Below are 7,547 nucleotides of genomic sequence, written 5' to 3'. Positions count from 1 at the left end.
AACAAGAGCAAAAATAACAAAAAGAAAGTGACAAAAATGGAAAAGCCTATAAATAGTTCAATATAAATAGTCTGTTTGTTGACCATTTGGAGTGTTTTCCAGTCGAGTCTGTCTCCCAAGTCTCTTTTTGGTATTCCCCGGGGATTTCATCACTCTGCTCTCCCTGCTGCTCTGCTGCATGCCCTCAGTGCCTCGCCCCAGCGTGATGAGGCCAGACCATGCGCTATTCCCGCACTGTCTCCAGTGCTGTCCCCCAAAGCATCATTGCTCCAGGAGGGCCTCCGTGTCCTGTGGTGTGGCCAGCCCCATGATCCTCCTTGTGCGTTGTCTGCTCAGAGTGGGAACATCGTCCTCAGGGCTTGGTGGGCCAGGGTGTCCTCTCCTCCCTCTCCATCCCTTTGTGTTTCTTCCGTGGGCTCTAATCCAGCACGCCCTTCTCTCAAACTGTAGCCCCAGGGCTGTCCTCTGAAGTGCATTCTTCTGGGGAGGAGCGGGGGGGGGGTCACGACTATCCACATAGTTGGGATTGGGGCTGCCCCTGTACCACTCTGTTCATGATCTCTGCTTTCATACTATGTCACTATATACCGTTACTCTCTGTTCCCCTTAAAAGGATCCCTAGTGGTGCTATGGGTTCGGCATTGATTTAAACTTTGGGAGAAAGATGAAGCCGTCTGCTCCCATGGAGATTCACGGTCTCAGAAACCCTGTATCAAGTCACCGAGAGTGGGAATCTACTCCATAGTAGGGGTTTAATTTTTTTAGTTGTTTTATGCCACTTAAGATTCTCATCTATGTTAGTACTATTGTCAATTGATTGTATGCAGATCTTTCTTTAAAAGGGTGAAATGTGCAAGACCAATGTTCTTTATTAACTGAGCTAAACTATTGTTTTGTTGACGTCATAGGATAAAATGACTTTATTTGGTAGTTTCAGTTGAAGATGATTTCAGGACAGTAGATTCAGGGATTCCTCTCATCTCAGTAAAATCTGGATTTTCTGGAAATGTGATGTTCTGTTTCACACTTTTCCTCCCCTTGGTGAGGAAGCATTTATTGGGTCCTTCATCAAAAACAGACAGAAAGAGTAGCCAGCCACCATCGATTTCTTCAGGCTTCCTGGCAAAGGAGGTGCGTGGATACAGCTAGGCCTGCAGATAATTTCTGTCTCCTATTCCTTGGAATTCTTTTTCTCCTGCTGTTCCAGGTGAAGAGAAATCAAGTGTATCTTTTTTTTTGGTGGGGGGGGTGGTGGCTTGCAATTCTCTAAAAGCCTAGAAACTACTAGGAGGAAACTCTGAAAACAAAGTAAGACCAAGTGACCGGATAGACCCATGAGCATGTCTGACTCTTAAAGGAGCCTCTCACGGTGATCAATGTGGACAAATTCTAAAGGCCCTCCTGACTACCTAAGTCCCCAGTACAGCTGTAGGGAAGAGAGGAGCCCCGTTCATAACTTGGACTAAATCTCTTGCAAGTTGGTCAGATAGGGTGTGGAGCAGATGAAAATTTTGATTAAGAGAAAGAAATGTAACATGGCTCTTAGAGACAAAACATAAGACAAATTTGGTGAAGCAAAACACTTACTAGCTCTAATTGCCTGCAATATCACATGAAATAATTAGTGAAAATGTTATTAGCATCATCTTCTTATCAATGAGAAGAAAACTGAGTCTCAGAATCGTTTCCAAGTCATAGTTGATGAGTTCTCCAAGGTGATGAAGTGAAATTATTTGGTCTGGCTCTTCCATCCATAGTCTTTGTAACTCCCACCCAATAACTGGGTGGGAGCATGCCAAAAAGATATAGGGAACTTGAACTTGGGGATTAGTCAGTCTTGCTATTCTACTGAGTATCAAGCTCGTCCTTTCAGGAGTGGGAAGACAGAAGCCCACCACCAGGGGCGTGTGTGTGAGATCCCTGCCTGAAGTGATGAAGGCAGCAGGGAAAGGCACTAGAGGCCACAGGACCAAGACCACGAGAGTAGGGTGCCCTACCTAAGGAATTAAGCCGAGTGCCTCTGGACAGGAGGCTGACTTGCAGGGTGGGCTGCCCGTCGGTGCACTTATCAGCACTAAGGGATCTTCTAGTACCCTAGAAGGCCGAGAGCAAGGGGCTGTGGGCTGAGGAAGAGGAGCAAAGAGAGACCTGCCTTCTGGCATGGCTGAGAGGAAGGTGTGCTGCTGTGGCCCAAAGGACTGTGTATCCTAATCATGCTTTCTGATTCTTACTTAAGGAGACCTGTTTGCTTCCCAACAAACCCCATATTCCTCAGCATTGTCTGTGTGAGTTCTGTGTGGCCAGTGCAATGGATAAGTGACCTGGAGTGCCCCACAAAAGATGGTTGGCCTTTTATTTCCACATTAAATGCACAATTTCACAATTTACAGTGTGAACAGATGGAATGCCCCAAGTATAATGCAGCTGAAGTACGTCTGAGGCGACGGGACAATGCCATATAGTCCGTGCCCACTGCTTTCTTGTGTTCCTGGGCAGAACATGAATTTCAAAGAGATGGTGGGAGATGAACTGATTATTCTTTAGACCATTGTGCATAAGTATTGTTTCCATAAGTGGGCTTTTGAAGGATTCTGAATGTCAAGGAGCTGGAGCTATCTGGCCTGATGAGAACCTGGAGAGCAGTTATTTTCCCTGTTGGATCAGAGCAGGCTAATGCTTTACCAATCCGGCAAACAGGAGTAAGGATTGACAGTCTTGGGACAAGTGGGAGGGAGGGAGGAGGCTTCAATCATTGGAGGGCAGTCTAAAGGAAAGCAAACCTATTGTTATCTGAATAGTGAATATCTAATGCAACCCTGGTGTGGTTCGGCTTCACTCTAATCATAGGCAAGTGAACTGTGAAAGCATGCGTGTGATTGGAAAATAACTCCTTTCCTTCCAAATTCTTTTAGACATCTAAGAAAAGCTAATAACCTTACTTTTAAAATACACCGGGGAAAAAAAATCATTTCAGGCACACTAATATTCCTTCTAGTTTCTTGACCCATATCTACCTACTATTAAACTATATTATCATTTCAAATTTAATTAGTCTTTAATGAGCACATGCACACCTTGGCTGGGTGCTGCACTAGGTACTTTCACATATATTATCTCTATTTAATAAAATGATCACATTCAAATATCACCTGACTCAGCTTTTAACCTAAACAAACATTCATGGCATATTATTCTTTGCATTCGTTAGAAGTGGATCAAAAATATAAGGTCCTAAACTTACCACAGCCAGTGTGTCAAATTTTTAATTTAAAAGAAAAAAAACCCCAAACCCCTCAGCCTTTTGCTATATCCATGTATGGAAAACTATACAATTGACTTACATGTCAGATCTGGAGTGACAATCACAATGCATTGTGCACCAAGCAAGGGACACATTGGCCCACTCCCACTCTCAGTGCTAACTGCATGGTAGGGAGCAGCAAGTGTCTAAATGGATCCGGTCCTTGCCTTCTCCCTTCTTCATCTTCATGGCCAGCTGTTAACGACATGTTACTCTCCCTCTCAATCCCAGCCACTCAGATCAGGGGCAGAGCTCACAATCAGATGGGCTGCATCTTTCAGTCTTAGCCACCCAACGCTAAAGCAGAGTTCATCTGATCATCCATGTGATCCAGGAGGACATCTTTCCGATTACCAGAAAGGCAGAATCCAGCCCCTACAGGTTCATTAGTTTATTGGAATGACTCCCAGAATTCATGAAAAGCACACCACATTTACAGGTGCAACTCTATCATAATCCAAAAGAATACAAACATACAGATGAGTTCTAGGAAGAGTTCTTGAAAAGAAACCATGGCCCAAAGAGGGATTTACTTCCCTCTCTAATGAAGGTCACTGTGATAATTAGTTTTATTGTGCCAACTAGGCAATAGGAATGTGTGGGTGGAGTTTAACCAGGTCGCAGCTTGATTGGAGGTAAACGATATAAATGGCTTTCCCAGGCCCGCCCCTTTCTCTCTCCTCCCTGGTGATTGGACCAGCGTGTTGCTGCTTGCGCTAGTTCTTTGCCTCAACTGTGTACTGCACTACTGTGGGTCAAGCCAACGCAGGGATAGTATTGCTAGAGCTTGAGGCTCCGTCGAGACCTGCTTCGCCATGCTGCTGGCATGTACATCGCTTGAACATGAGGCTGGAGGGTCCTGTCGCTGTGCATCACTTGAGCTTGAGATTACATCAGGGCCTGCTTCACTAAGCTCCTGTGCTACTGACCGTGCATGACTCACCCTGCTGTCTGCTCCCGGGGGCAAAACTCTGTCTGTTGTGCCTTTGGGAAGACTCCAGTATACTTTAGTATGTATATTAACTGTTCCATGAAAGTGAGTTGAACTGAGCCTTCTCTACTGTTGTGTGGACCAAACCCTTATCAATGTATAAGCCTATCCTTTTACCATAAGTGCCCTGTTTTTTTTCTCTAGAGAACCCCACTTAACACAGTCCCCAACCGGGAAGCACATCTGAGTTTGGGGCACCTGATGGTCATGACAGGTCTTGTCTCCTGAGACTTGATTAGCATCAGGCCCCCCAGATGGCACCCTTAGTTCTGGTCAACCCCATTTATTAGCCTCAGGTGTTGGTCCAGCTTGACATAAGCAAATTACTTTCTGCCAGGAGATTCAATGCCTTACATATTGTAAATCAAAATATCGGTTGCATAATATATGTCTTATCTGATTTTTTTAAGTAGCAGGAAAAAGTTGATGTTTTATGCAGATAAATATACCTGTGTATGTATATGTACATATATACATGTGTAGGTATATGAGTATATAGGTGCGTGTGAAATAAAAATGTAAAAACCTAGAAGAAAAACACATCAAAGTTTAAGTTGTTTATCTACACAGGGTGGATTGTAGAACAGGAAAATTTCCTAAATTGATGACATATTACATAAAAACTGAAAAGAAATTTACCAACAGCAGCGTTGGGTTGGTAAATCCGACAAGCTTGACGTCAAAGGAGATGCATTCCTTCATATCTTCCTCTTCTAGCCAAAAGGAGAGTGGCCAAGGAATGCCCCTGGGAAAGGGAAGCCGGCCCCAGCGGAGACATCGGCCACGGGCAGCACGCTGTGGCAAGATGCCATTTGCGGGGGACTTCCAGTCGCTTCCCACTGTGGTCTGGGAGGGCCTGAGGGTCTGAGGGTTGGTGAGTGGGTGGGCTGGGGTGGAAACGGGAGTAAGAGCCAGTCGAGCAGACAGACCTCTGGGACCTGCTATTGCCACTCTATGCTCTGTTTTTCAGGGGACTTATCATTTAACTTGTGATTCGGCGAGTAAAAGTGTGTGTGTGTGTGTGTGTGTGTGTGTGTGTGTGTGTGTGTGTGTGTGTGTGTACATTTCCTTTGAGAGCATATTTGGAGTCAGACAAAGGTTTTGTACCTCCCTGGTTTTTAGTTTCCTCCTCTGTGCAATCTCAGGGATGTGGGGAGCATGAAACGAAACAACGGGAAGTGAGGTGCTGGAAACAACTGTCATTGAGTTAAAGCTCACTTAAGACGACAGCGGAGTAGAACTGTGCTCCTGAGGGCGTTCGATGACTGGTTAACACTCTCCTCCAGCCTCCACAAGACACCTCTGGGTGGACTGCAGCTTCGACCTCTTAGTTCACAACCAGGGCCATTAACCCGTGCACCTCCCCTACTTAATAAGTGGTCGCTCTAAGAAAGCTCCCAGCGTGGTCAAGAGCTAGATGAGGAAGACGTTGGGCTCAGGGCTTCTCAAGCACCGCTCCTTCCTCTCTGCCATTCATCTTCAACTGCCCCCAGCTCCCTTTGTATGACTCGCGTTAGAGAGCTGAGGGGCATTTTCACCAACAGGCAACATGTGCTCTGAGCTCCTACTAGCCTTCCTCTTTGGTTTTGTGTAAATTGAAAAACAAAAAAATCTGAATGGTGGGCCGTTTGAAACCACCCACCGCTTGTGAGAGAAAGGCAGGGTTTTCCACTCCCGTAAACAGTTACAATTTCAGAACCCCACAGAGGGGTCACGGTGAGTCAGCACCGACTCGATGGCAGTGAGAGGGACGGAATAAACTAATTGTAGGCTTGGGAAAGAAAGGCAATCGAGTCCCAGGAAGCTGGTGTCTAGTGAGGGAGCCCTATGGTGGAGAGGCTTCTTGAATCCTAGACCAGGGAGAGAAGTGCGTGAAGCCTTCGCTGAACCATGCGGTCTGTCTTTATCTAAATGGGATAGGAAAGACCCCAGAGGCAGTTTCACCTAGTGGCTCAGAACTCTGAATCCAGAAAGGTCCCTGGATTCGAATCCTGCAACAGTCACTTCCTGCGTGACCTTGGGCAAGTCACTTCACCTTCCTGTCCCTTAGTTTCCTCATCTGCCAAACAGTACCTACGGCAAATGGCTCTTGAGAGGATCAGAGCAGTTCATGTGTGTCAGACACTAGTAAGCACTACACAAAGTGCTCTGTCAATGTCAGACATTGGTTTAAAAAGCAAGCATGTCGCTTTGACGATGGAGGTGCCTCTAGGCCATTGTCTTTTCAAGTGCTTCCCGTGCACATGAAAGGTGGATGGGGAGAGAAGAAGCCAAGAGAATTGGTGCATTCACCTGTGGTGCTGGTGAAGAAGATTGGCTATGTTATGAACCGTCCGAAGCCTGGGGAAAGCTATCTTGGAGACAATCCAGCATCGAGGATGGTGAGGTTTCATCTGGACCTATCATCAGGAAAGCTCACTGGTGAGAAAAGCTTGTCCAGTTTGGGGAAGAGCGGAGGGCCAACAACAACAACAACAACCAAGAGGAGACCCTCTATGAGGTGATTGACACAAGAGCTTCCGCCAGGGACTCAAACAAGCCAGCAATCATGAATTTGATACCGGCTCAAGAAATGTTGTATTATGTTATACCCCAGGTCTCCCCGACTCAGCGCTGACCCCATGGTGACTATCAGTAACAACTGCATAAATGAACTGTTCGTGTTGTAACAAGGAGCCATCGAGTGATCTGACCCATAGCAACCCTATGCATGGCAAAAGAAGACAAAGCCCTGCCCCGCCTCACCATTGCTCCTCTGCTCGAGCCCATTGGTGCAGGCACTATGTCAGTGCAGCTTGATGAGGACCTTCTTGTCTGCTGCCCCTTCACGTTACCAAGCAGGATGTCCTTCGCCAGGGACTGGTCTTTCCTGTCCGAAGTACGTGGGACCAAGTCTTGCCATCTTTGCTTCCAGGGAGCATGTAAACCAACTCAAGCCCGAGTTCAGGCAGACATAACTAGTCAATTGCAGCATTCTCTGTATACTTCTGAGCAAAGTCCCTTCATGTCCTGGCTAATGGATGAGCTCACCAAATGAAAACTATTTTCAAATCACAGTGTCAACTAGAAGATCTGAACCTAGCATGGGGGGAACTGTTTTCCTCTGCCAGTTTTCCCAACCAACCAATCTCAAAGAGTAAAGTGCACCCAGCATAGAGTCCAAGGATTTCATGGAAGGTGGTTTAGCTCAGCCTGTTGAATGGACAATGCTAGCTACCCTAGCATACCTATTCATATCTTGAAACAAACAGCCAT

Source organism: Echinops telfairi, unplaced genomic scaffold (assembly GCF_000313985.2).
Source record: "Echinops telfairi isolate 266 unplaced genomic scaffold, ASM31398v2 ScPeMD7_7468;HRSCAF=8506_0, whole genome shotgun sequence".
Taxonomy (NCBI): domain Eukaryota; kingdom Metazoa; phylum Chordata; class Mammalia; order Afrosoricida; family Tenrecidae; genus Echinops; species Echinops telfairi.
This window is presented reverse-complemented; position numbering follows the sequence as displayed.